This window comes from Hylobates moloch, unplaced genomic scaffold (genome assembly GCF_009828535.3).
Source record: "Hylobates moloch isolate HMO894 unplaced genomic scaffold, HMol_V3 SCAFFOLD_2, whole genome shotgun sequence".
NCBI lineage: Eukaryota > Metazoa > Chordata > Mammalia > Primates > Hylobatidae > Hylobates > Hylobates moloch.
Genome location: NW_026652277.1, coordinates 152580512 through 152593567, shown reverse-complemented (window position 1 = coordinate 152593567; position 13056 = coordinate 152580512). Strand labels below are relative to the sequence as shown.

The following is a 13056-nucleotide window of genomic DNA, read 5'->3' as shown; positions in this document are numbered from 1 at the left end:
GCCCGCAAGCGCCACATGCAGCCCTGGTTCCCGCTGGCGCCTCTCCCTCCACACCTCCCTGCAAGCTGAGGGAGCCGGCTCTGGCCTTGGCCAGTCCAGAAAGGGGCTTCCATGGTGCGGTGGTGGGCTGAAGGGCTCCTCAAGTGCCGCCGAAGTGGGAGCCCAGACAGAGGTGGCGCCGAGAGCGAGCGAGGGCTGTGAGGACTGCCAGCAACGCTGTCACCTCTCAATTTCTCCAGGACATGGGACAATTACTATAGTGATTTTGATTTTTATTACATTCAGTGCAGCAGATTTTTGTGGAGTCTCTATGCTGTCCATGGCATTGATCTTGAATCTATAGGGATAAAATAAATCCTGGCATACATCTAATATGAAAAATAATCTCTACCTTCAAGGAGTTTGCACTCTATGGAGAATGGAAGAGTGTTGGAATGCATTTTCAGAACACTGCATGTGAAGCATAGAGATAATGCTTATGTATATTTAAAACTACATAAATAATAAAAGAAAAAGAAAAAATGGAACTGGGATGCCTTAAAATTCTTCAGAACATGGAAATGAAATGTTGCTTTCTGGCTGGCTAACCTCTAAGGCAATCAAAATAGAATACAATTAGCTATCTATTGCTGCCAGGGCTTAAATCATTTTTCCAAATTGTGTTTGCCAAGACAAAAGGAGGTATCTTCTGTAGTACAGGAGAGGTGAATGAGAGGATGAGTGGGTTGAACAGTCCTGAATAATTATTGCATTTATTTAGGTTTCTGCAGCTATCTATCAGGCCCTTGGCTTATGATAGCAAATGATAATGAACAGTCAAAAGGCAGAAATAGCAACATTCACCCTATCATGACACAGGGACATTATATTCTTTTTATACACAATACAGTGCAAAGGTTCAGGGAGAGCGAGAAGTCTGACCTGAAGACATTTTTCCACTACTCATCATTTTTGACAGTTACAAGAAATCCAGAGAAGGGATTTTCTTGTTTAATTATTTCTAACCTTCAAGTTCAGGGAGTCAGTCTTTCTCGAGATTAGGATGCACTAAATACATCCTGAGGAAAGGGTGCAGTACATGTTCTATGAATACTGTCCAGGAGCTGTGAACTCTCTCCATTTATTTAGGATATCAGAGGAAGGGGCAGGAGAGGAGAGTTCAGTCATCTCAGCTTGAAGCAAGTGCTCGGTAAGCACTTTGGTATCGCTCCCAAGGGGAACTGTATCACTTCTATCCCAATGACTGAACTCAACCTGAATGCAGACCACTAAGTGAGTCCAAGTCCCAAGCCTCAGGACCACAGGAGTTACTAGAAAGAAACACTCAGGGCTGCTTTCTGGTAGATTATTAGTGGGAGAATACATTTCCCCTAAGATACCTAAAATCAATGCAAAGAGGACCTCAGAAGCATGTATTTTGCTGAACTTGAAACATCAGAGAAATTGTTCAAAAATCCCCTGAAGAGATAAATATGCTGATATTCAAATTTTTACCTATCTTGATGATTCTCACATGCTTTGATTTCTCAAGGATGTTGCATGAAAATCAGATTTCCTCTATTAGAAATTCATGAGCACCTGCCACTTACTTCTCAGTGGCAGTCCTTGGGACCTGATATGTGGGCACTTTAAAAAGATGCTTCAGGAGGGCATTTTATGCTCTGTGCAGGGACCTGTGCATTTTATGCTCTGTGCAGGCAATTGACACCTGTAGTCACAAGAGCCCGAAGCTCAGGGGCTGTCACATAAATTGCACAGAATCAGAGGCTGCTCCCCACACAGCAGCCCAACCACCCCAGATAGCCCCACTCTACCTTCAGTCCCCCAGGGAAGGGGTTTCCACCCTCTCCCGCCATTCGCTATGTCTGAGCTTGAAATATTAAAAGAGGACTTGTTTCACATATAACTCAATTCCAACAGCTGTAATTAAGAACACATAGAGGCCAGCTGCTTATTATATGTAGGCAGGAGCTCCAAAATACTTAATCAGAATTTGCAATTAGTTGTCATTGTCCTCAGAATACCTCTACTTCTTTGATGCTTGTATATTTCTATAGGTTCTGTATATTCTGTATTCTAGTTCTGTTTAGGAGTTGTTTGCTGTAAGATCCTTGGCAAGCCAATAAGCTTCTCCATGCCTCGGTTGTCCATCTGGCAGTGGGGAGGGAGCTACACAAGGTAATTTCAACATCCCTGGCAATTAACCTTGTTATGATTCAGTGACTCCATGAATCCTTAATATTCCAGGAGTATTTTTCAAGGCTTTGTTGGAAATTGTTGAGTCACACTGAAATGAATTGCCATTATGAGATGAGGTTGGAATGTTCTGATCGCTCCAAGGGTAAGACTGGACTGAGGAATGTGGAGGAGGGCTGCGACGAGGTGTGGGATGGGAAAGTCATCATCAGATGCGTGGAGCTGGCATATCCTAGGCCAACAGACAAGATTAGGCAGATTCCCAGCACCTGATGAATGGCCAGCTGCAATCAGAATTACGATTCTTCCCCAAAGAGCAGCCTATATTTGTTTGGCAGAAGCCTCAGAGTCGTGATGACGATGATTTGCACCGGCCTTTGGGTGAGTCAGCGCTGACCCGAGGCACTGACAAGCTTGGCAGCAGAGACTGACAGTGACTGTTCTGGACTGTTACACGCATTTCAGAAGGCTTGCTGTAGATACTCAGGAACCAAATATCTTCCCCACACTACAAACTGAAACCCTCATGAACAAAGCCTGAAGTGAGAGGCTTGGCCCTGGGACATCTCAGGGGTGAATCCACCCTACATTAATGGAGTCATAGTCAGCTGCAGGCAACCCCAAGCAAAGGACACTGGACATTCCCAGAAGATAAGCAGATCTGAAGCAAGGACCAAGGGCTTTGAAATTGTCTCTTTCTTTCTTTCTTTCTTTCTTTCTTTCTTTCTTTCTTTCTTTCTTTCTTTCTTTCTTTCTTCTTTCTTTCTTTTCCTTCCTTCCCTCCCTCCCTCCCTCCCTCCCTCCCTCCCTTCCTTCCTTCCTTCCTTCCTTCCTTCCTTCCTTCCTTCCTTCTTTCTTTCAAGATGGAGTTTTGCTCTTGTCACCCAGGCTACAGTGCAATGGTGCCACCTCGGCTCACTGCAACCACCACCTCCTGGGTTCAAGCAATTCTCCTGCCTCAGCCTCTCAAGTAGCTGGGATTACAGGCATGCACCGCCACGCCTGGCTAATTTTTGTATTTTTAGTAGAGACAAGGTTTCACCACTTTGGCCAGGCTGGTCTCGAACTCCTGACCTCAGGTGATCTGCCCGCCTCGGCCTCCCAAAGTGCTGGGATTATAGGTGTGAGCCACCGCACCTGGCTGAAATTGTCTTTCAAAAGTCTGAGCTCAGTGGCTTATGGGAATATCTAACATGGATGGCCTGAAGGCAGGTGGATCATCCTAGACCAGCCCCCGGCACTCCCTGTGCCAGGCAGAAGGGAAAGAGCAGCGCAGTGGGAAGTTGGTTCCCAGGGGGTCTGCCTCTCCAGGTCTTCCTGCTGAGCAGCCAGCAGCACTTGGGGCACGAGAGGACATTGTCCTCCTTTGACCTCACCTGGAGCAGGCTTTCCAGGTTGTCTCTGGGGAAGGTGTTCTCTCCAGTGTCCCTGGGTGTCCCACGACACCAGCTAATCTCAGAATCCTTAAAGCAGCTGGGGATAAGAGGGCTAGAGACCTGGGATATCCTTGGAGAACGTGGAGCTCAACCTTCCTGGTTCCCACTCCCAAAGAAGCAACAGGAGTTTGTAAATACATACATTATTATTTATAAAAGGCTGATTGCGATGTGTAAAAAAAAAATGAAAAGAACTTTAGGAGTGCCTAATGATGCAAATGAAAGTGAGAGAATTTCGCTCCGTGTTGAGCTAAGCACTTCCCTCTCCATCCTTAACTGTTCTTCCCAGAATGTAACCATTTAGAAATAGTTCTGGATTTAGGTCTTCTATGTCTTCTGTACAACAGAACTAACCCATATGTGGCCCCACATTTCTGGCCACATCAGCTTCAAATAATACACAGTTTTTCAGTTTCCTACAATGAAAGGTGTGAAATTCAATACATGTACCCTACCTCATCCCATCTGCAACTCCCCTTCCAATTTTTATTAGTTACATTAATATTTTAAGACATTTGGCCAGGCGTGGTGGCTCATGCCTGTAATCCTAGCACTTTAGGAGGCCGAGACAGGTGGATCACTTGAGGTCAGGAGTTTGAGACCAGCCTGGCTAACGTGGTGGAACCCTGTCTCTACTAAAAATACAAAAATTAGCTGAGCATAGTCCCAGCTACTTGGGAGGTTGGGACAGGAGAATTGCTTGAACAGGAGGCAGAGGTTGCAGTGAGCGCCACAGCATTCCAGCCTCAGCGACGAAGTGAGACTCCATCTCAAAAAAAATAAATAAATAAATATATTTTATATTTATATATTATATAAAATATATATTCATATAAAATATATATTTATATATAATATGAAAATATACATTTATATAAAAATATATTTATATTTTATATTTATATGTAAACATATTTTATATTTATATATAAACATATATATTAAGATATTTAATGGTTCCATGGATCACTTTAATATGTATAAATTTTAACCTGTTCATTTATCGAGTTTTGACATTATCTACCTTCTCCCTGTTCTATAAGATGAGGAAAGTAGATGGTGACCACCATCCCAGGCCTCCATCCTTTCCCCTCTCAACTCGCCTGCTGATTAATTCCATTATCTAGGCTAGTAACTTCTGCACTCTGTTCTGTAATTTTAAGTTAGCTTTCTGTACTTTGTCTATAGCTTGACTTTAAATAAAAAAGGCTAAAAACCAATAAGAAACATTCCTAATATTAAGATAATATGCAGGCTGTGTGTGGTAGCTCATGCTTGTACCTCCAGCACTTTGGGAGGCTGAGGTGGGAAGATTGCTTGAGGCCAGTTCAAGACCATTCTGGGCAACATGGTGAGACCTAATCTCTACAAAAAATAAACAAAATTAGCCAGGTGTGGTGGCACGCACCTGTAGTCCCATCTCCTTGGGAGGCTGAGGTGGGAGGATTGCTAGAGCCCAGGGGATCGAGGCTGCAGTGAGCTGTGATGGTGCCACTGCACTCCAGCCTGGGTGACAAGGTAAGACCCTGTCTCAAACAAAACATAACATAAATATTAATTGCAGAATCAAATAGTATGTAAGGTCCATAAAGATGGAAAGGTAATTTAATGTTGCCAAAAATATCCACCCAAAAAGGTGAAAAATGGATTCCTTTTACTTTTACCCTTTTATTTATCCAAGTCATATCACATTTCAGTTTGCTCTTCTTATAACTTCTGAATAGCTTTTTCTTTCTGTTTCCTTCAATGGATAGAATAGACATATACCTTGGAAGGGAGGGAAAAAAACTTTCCTCTATCCCCATAGGTTTTGTGTCTGGGACCTGCAAATTAGACTGACAAAAGACAGATTAACAGAAAACAAAAGACAAACAGGCCGGGCACAGCGGCTTATGCCTGTAATCCCAGTACTTTGGGAGGCCAAGGCGGGTGGATCACTTGAGGCCAGGAGTTTGAGACCAGCCTGGCCAACATAGTAAAATCCCATATCTACTAAAAATACAAAAGCTAGCCAGGCATGGTAGCGCACAGCTGTAATCCCAGCTACTCGGGAGGCTGAGGTATGAGAATTGCTTGAGCCCGGGAGGTAGAGGTTGCAGTGAGCTGAGATCGTGCCACTGCACTCCAGCCTGGGCAACAGAGCAAGACTCTGTCTCAAAAAAAAAAAATACCAATTTTATTTAATATTTACATGCACAAAGGTCTTCATAGAAAAGAAGATCCAAAGAAATGGTTAAATTTGGGGGGCTTTATACTGTCTTAACAAAAGGTAATAAATCATGAGGAAGTGATAAGAGGAGGAGTGTGGGCATCTAGGGGTAGAAGTTTGCTTACCAAAGTTGAGGAGGTAGGGGCTGGTCATTTATGGAACGTTAAACTCTCTCTATGGAACCAGGTGGAGGGGCTACAGGAATAAGTGTCTGTTGTGGTGTGTGCTTGTGTGGACACTTAATCTGGGTGTGGGGATTTGGGAGGCCTCCTTACCTTCCCTCGTTTTGCATTCCTTTCTCTCCTCCTCTTCCATTTTCTTCTCCTCCTTCTCCTTATTTTTATTTTTTGGTATGTTATACATTACATTGTAACTTCATTTATCTACAGATCTCTGGGTTTTTAAAAATATCTGCACCAGGCCAGACACAGTGGCTCACGCCTGTAATCCCAGCACTTTGGGAGGCCGAGGTGGGCGGATCACAAGGTCAAGAGATCGAGACCATCCTGGCTAACATCGTGAAACGCCGTCTCTACTAAAAATACAAAAAATTAGCCAGGCGTGGTGGCGGGCACCTGTAGCCCCAGCTACTCGGGAGGCTGAGGCAGGAGAATGACGTGAACCCAGGAGGCGGAGCTTGCAGTGAGCCAAGGTGATGCCACTGCACTCCAGCCTGGGTGAGAGTGCGAGACTCCATCTCAAAAAAAAGAAAAAGAAAAAAAAATCTGCACCATGGAATATTTTTCACCCTCCTCCCTCTGTCTTACCCTTAGGTATTTCTTCAATACTGTGGGAACAGCCTGTACCCAGAGCTTGGATCACGGGCTCCTCAGCAATCTGTACATGCATTTGTGTCACTGAGTAGTGCTAAATAAGATGAAGTGTTAAGATTATAGAGATCTGTATTAGGTTACAGATCCCGAGACATCATGTGAGGTGGTGTGACGACTAATGTTCCCTGGCACATTTTCCTAGCTTGGCCTTTCTGCAACCCGTGCAGTTTTCAAGGAAATGGCTGAGTGGTTCTGTTCTGGTTGAGTGTCAGGGAACGGGGACATGTTGGGAGACACCCATCTTATCTTCTTTTCAAATTGTGCCGAAGATCAGAAACAGGAAAAAAAAAAGTCCAGCCTGGCTGGTTGTTACCGTTGACATGGCATGTGAGCTAACTCGTGCTGAAATGCCCTCCTAGGTACAGTGATTGCTAAGATAGCTGGGCAAATATAGGCTCCTTTTTAGCTAAGTGTTTCCTTATATGGGGCTGCTCAATACTGAAAAGAATTGATGTTTTTTACTTTTCTACTGCCTTGAGTGCCCTGGTGTGGGAAAGCCCTGGGCTGGGAGCGTGATGCTGCTGAGAGCTGAGCAGAGAAACTCGGTGGCTCTCTGCAGCCTGTCCCTGCAGAAATCCTGGCCGACTTCAGGGAGGGGAAGTGGGTGAGATCTCACTGTATATCCTGACCTAATCATCATAGCCCTTGGCCCCTCGGTCTATGGCTCATGGTCTCTGTCCCTCTGTAGACAGTATGAGTTTCATCAGGCTGAAGATGGCTGATCAAAATAGCATTCTGCAATGAAGCCAAGGAAATATACTGAGTACAACGACACTCCTTTATTTTCAGTACAATGAAAATAAAATCCTTCTCTAATCATGAATTATTTTTGACGTCTGAATCGGAGCTCACAAATCCCAGTTTGCAGAGCTAGTTTTATTTACTTGGATGGAGTGTGAAAGAGTCCTAGACCAGAGTTTTAGGAGAGATGACTCTGCTGTGTTTCAGGCTGGGGCCTGGTGGTGCGACTGGGCTATGGCCTGGTTAGTTGTAGGAGACTAGTAAGGGGCAGGGCGCTGCATCTGATGTTCCCAAAGGACTGAGGCAAGTGCTGAAGGGCAGGACACCCAGCAGAGCTCTGATAGGAATTGAGAGCATGACTATGGCAATGACCATGAGGGGGTGGCTGCTGCAAGCAGGGGGAAGCAGAAGGGCACCTCCTGTCCTAACAGGGCCAGGGCATTACAGTGGGAAGCAGGAGAGGTTCCCAAATTCTGGCAAGCAGAGTGTGGCATCAGGAAACCTTGTTTTAGACAGCAGGGCTCTGCTAGAATTCAGGGGTGGGGCTCTGATTCCCAGCAGGGAGATAGGAAAAAAGCCAGGCAGAACCCCAGTGCTAGACAGTGATGGGAGCACCGGCAGGGTTATCCAGGCAGGGAGTTTTTGTCAAGTTTTCAGGGAACTTAGAGAGTCTTATCTTAGTGACCTATTATCAGAACTGAGGCACCGTGTCAGGGATAAGCTAGCCGCCACATTGACTTGAACCTGGAGTCCTTGAATCACTCCTTTCTCAGCCCAGGAAGGCTCAGCTGGGCTGAACCTGGAGGTGAAGGTCAAGTGGATGATGTGTGTGCAGAGGAAGCGAAAGAGGTGGGGCAAAAATGAGCTACAGATGCTAGGACCTTGCCTAAACCTGATAATTCTTGGTCTAACAGGGCTGTTGTGAGTTCAGCATTAGGTATGGCATATTAAAGCAATTTCAGAAAGAAAATTCATGTGAAAACTCAGGTCGCATAAGAATGGAGGTTTTTCCATAGAAATTTTATAAGACAGAGATGCTAGGGTGTCTTCAAGCATAGAACTTTTGCCTTGGCTGTTTTTCTGCAAAAGCCCTTTCTTCCTCCTCTAGGCCTCTGTAACCCCTGCTTAGTCTACTGGTCTTTTATTATTATTATTATTTAGAGATGGGGTCTTGCCATGTTGCTCAGGCTGGTCTTGAACTTCTGGGATCAAGCAATTCACCGGCCTTGGCCTCCCAAAGTGCTCGGATTACAGATGTGACCCACTGCACCCAGCCATACTAAGCTTTAAAAACTCATTTCGGGCCAGGCGTGGTGGCTCACACCTGTAATCTCAGCACTTGGGAGGCTGAGGTGGGTGGATCACCTGAGGTTGGGAGTTTGAGACCAGCCTGACCAACAAGGAGAAACCCCATCTCTACGAAAAATACAAAATTAGCTGGGTGTGGTGGTGCATGGCTGTAACCCCAGCTACTGGGGAGCCTGAGGCAGGAGAATTGCTTGAACCAGGGGTCGGGGGGGCAGAGGTTGCGGTGAGCCGAGATCGCACTATTGTACTCCAGCCTGGGCAACAAGAGTGAAACTCCTTCTCAAAACAAAACAACACAGAAAACCTAATTTCAGTAACCCTTTTCTGGAGAAGCCTTTTCTGCATCCCTGACCAGGTGGCATACTGCTGCAAAGTTCTCAGCTAGCTGAGTTGGAATTTTATGTATTTTTGCCCTATCATTTAATTACTACCGACCTCTCCCACTGAAAGGCACGTTTCCTGAGGATAGAGGGCATGTCTGTCCTTTTGTTTCTGTGTCCATAGACTTAGCCCAGTGCCTGGTATATTTTAAGTGTTCAGTTAATATTTTTTGACTGGTTGAATGAATATTTTGAGGGAAATAGAATTCTTTTTTTGTAGGAGAAAGCAGGAGTATTACTGATGGTATTTGGTGTTGCAGAACACTTAGGAAAATAGACCATCCTAGAAACATATTTCAAAGACCCCCAAGATATCTGAGGAGACCAGACTGGAAGGAATTGTAAAGCCTGGAAATACTGGTAGCTATGTCCTTATATCTTTGGCCCAGATTTGACATAAAAATAAGCAAAGGTGAATCTAAATAGGTTTTTAAAGGAAATTCAAGTTCATCTGCGGGACAAATAGAGGGTACCACAGTCCTATCCTGTTTTCCCCTCTCCTTACCCCTTACTTTCTGCATTCTGCATTCTGCATCGTGTCCCCACAAATCTATGTAAGTTGATACAAAAATAAACACTGGATGCATTCTTTTTTTGGGAGTCTGCCCCTGTTGCCCAGACTGGAGTGCAGTGGTGCGATCTCGGTTCACTGCAACCTCTCCCTCCTGGGTTCAAGTGATTTTCCTGCCTCAGCCTCCCGAGTAGCTGGGATTACAGGTGCTCACCGTCACACCCAGCTAATTTTTGTATTTTTAGTAGAGACAGGGTTTTGCCATGTTGGCTAGGGTGGTCTCAAACTCCTGACCTCAAGTGATCCTTCCACCTCGGCCTCCCAAAGTGCTGGGATTACAGGCGTGAGACACTGTACCCGGCCTAGATGCATTCTTTAAGGAGGAAATAAGTCATGCCCATAGCTAGAATGGAGGCTGTAGAGCGGGGTACCGCTTATTTAGTTTTGACGAATGTGATAATTCTTTGGTTTCCAGCAGCAGAATCTAACATTGGCCACGGTGTAAATTGCATAATCCAGGGGAAGCGTGGAAAGCCAGGCTTGGAAATGAATTAGAATGGGAACATCTCTATGTAGCCAAAACTACAATTCGGCCTTGCCTGGGTAGAGCTGTGTATATATTTTCTAAAGGCCTATTTCATTTTTATTCTATTTATCAGGTTGCTTGGGTTTCAAGTTCTAAGAGAAAGCAGCTGTTTGGGTTGTTTTCTGCCCAGAAAATCTTAATACTTCCACCAGACTTTACCCAACGGGGAAGATAATTTCTTAAAAAAAAAAAAAAAAAAAGTGAGCTGGGCGCGGTGGCTCACACCTGTAATCCCAGCACTTTGGGAGGCCGAGGCGGGTGGATCACGAGGTCAGGAGATCGAGACCATCCTGGCTAACACGGTGAAACCCCGTCTCTACTAAAAATACAAAAAAATTAGCCGGGCGTGGTGGTGGGAGCTTGTAGTCCCAGCTACTCAGGAGGCTGAGGCAGGAGAATGAAGTGAACCCAGGAGGCGGAGTTTGCAGTGAGCCGAGATCGCGCCACTGCACTCCAGCCTGGGCGACAGAGCGAGACTCCGTTTCAAAAAAAAAAAAAAAAATGACGTGCTATTTCCTAAAAAAGGAAGTAGGAGTGCAGGGCACCATCAACAAATGAATGGATGAACAAAAGGTTGTATATAGAGATGAAATAGGATATTATTCAGCCTTAAAAATAATTGAAATTCTGACACACGCTACAATATGGATGATCCTTGCAAACATTATGCCAAGTGAAAAAAGCCAGAAACAGAACCAATACTGTATGATTCCACTTATATGAGGTTCCCAGAGTAGTCAAATTCAGAGAACAGAATGTAGAATTGTGGTTCCCAGAGTTAGGGGAAGAGGGGAATGGGAAGTTACTGTTTAATGGGAACAGAGTTTCAGTTTGGGATGAGGAGGAAGTTCTGGAGATGGTTGATGATAATGGTTGCATAACAATGTGAATTAATTAATTTATTTATTTATTTTGAATTGTGTAGCCCTTTGTTAGCAACTAAACTAGAAGGTATCTGTTGTACAGCATGGGTAGTAATTGACTATAACTGGAGATTTATTATCATACAGATCATTTATAAATGCAATTTATTTATTGAAAAGCTTCCACCTTTTTGTTTGTTTGTGTACAATTTGCAAAACTATTCTGAAAGCGGAATATATGTGCACAAGTCTGCAAAGAGTGCAAATTTAGGATACGGTAAATGCTTTTTAAGTTTCTTTCAAAGCTGTCTGCCACAACTGAGCCTTTACATCGTTATGTTTTTTGATCAAAATATTTTGATGCCAGCCTTCCTTCCACTGCCCTAAACTATAAAGCATTTTTTTAATGAGTTGAAATTAAGGAAGGACTATGCCTACTAGAAAAAAAGAGAAGAAAGTTCTATTAGTTTGAGGTTTCAGAATCCCCCCAAACCAGGACCAGTATCTTGGTAAAGGCTAGGCTGGGACCCTGGACAGAGTATGAGAATGTGCAGGTGGCCTCCCCGAGGATTCAGAGCTTCAGTGGACTGTGAGTGTTCCAGCTGCGTAACTCACTGAACTGTCTTGCCAGTTTCTACACTGGCTTGACTGGGCATAATTCAAAAAGGAAAAGCTCATATTCTTCCATTCTTCTGGAGCTCCGTGATAGCATTTAACACCCTAAAGGGATGTCTTCCACATATAGTATTATGGTGTTTCCTCAAGTAATTGCTAAAAGATACAGGGTCTAATTGTTCTATAATACTCATACCCATTTTATCTAGATATTCAACGGATCTATAAGTCTCCCCCTGGGATTCATCATAGTAACTGTAACGGAATGTTTGACCCCAATGGCAAAAATCAGAAGAAACCACAAAGAAATTACTAGGATCTGCTAGATATTTACTGAAGAGTTTTCTGAATTCCTGTTCTTTTGACTCACTCAGAGCTCCAACCAGTACAGGAACAATGGTAAACTCATCCTTATGGATTTCCATGGCTTTAGCTGTATAAGGCAAATGCATTTCAATACTGTGTTCATCTTTGTCTGCAGAGACATGCGTTCAAACATTCCTTTCTTCCACAGTTCTCTGTAAATCTTTTGGTCAATACGAAGGTCATACAGAGGTGTCCTACCTATATCCACACTGGAAAGTGCACACTGAGAGAGGGACACATGATGAGAAGTCCCAAGGATGAAAATTCCCTGGGTAATAGACAGAGCCACTTGTTTATAAGCATGGGTGGCACAAGACCCACAGTACGTATATCCTGCACGGAGTGCAATAATGGCTCTAGCAGGTCTTTTTGTAGACTGTACTTGTGAAAGCCAACCTTCTAGCTGTGTGTTCAGCTGTGGTCCTGAGGCAGAGTACCAGCTCCCAGAGTGTCTGGCTTCCCAGCGGACCACTCGTTTGGACATCTTGATGCCTGTGCCGCCTGTGGTGCACAAGGATGAATCAACAATGTGAGTATATTTAATGCCACTGAACTGTACGCTTAAAAATTGTAAATTTTATGTTACGGATATTTTACCACAATAAAAATAAAGAGCCAGAGTTAATCAATGTCAAGACAAGGAGAATGGAAGGTCATGATCATTGTAAGAAAAGGCCACCTGGACACCTGGTAGAGTGGACTGGACACCTGCAAGCTCCAGCTTTTCTGTGTATCTTTGGGCAAGTCCCAAAACCTCCCTGACACTCTTTTTCTCAAGAATAATAACACCGGCCCTATTACCTACATGATAGGAACTGGATGGTACTGTGAAAGTATTTGGTAAATGTTAAACATTCTGTACAAAGGGAAGGCATTAGCATCTGAGGGAGTGGAAAAACTCTTTGTAAATCCATATGGCAGTGGCCTGGATAAGTGGAGACCACCTTCCTTAGGTTAGTATTCTGGAGGTGACTATCCCACGTGGATGGAAAGGGTTTGAACAGAAAAATCA

At 44.1% G+C, this 13056-nt stretch overlaps 1 pseudogene; it reads right to left on the bottom strand.

Moving 5' to 3' along the window:
* Positions 1-11642: 11642 nt before the first annotated feature.
* On the bottom strand, positions 11643-12543 carry LOC116476091 (protein MEMO1-like; annotated as a pseudogene).
* Positions 12544-13056: the final 513 nt, after the last annotated feature.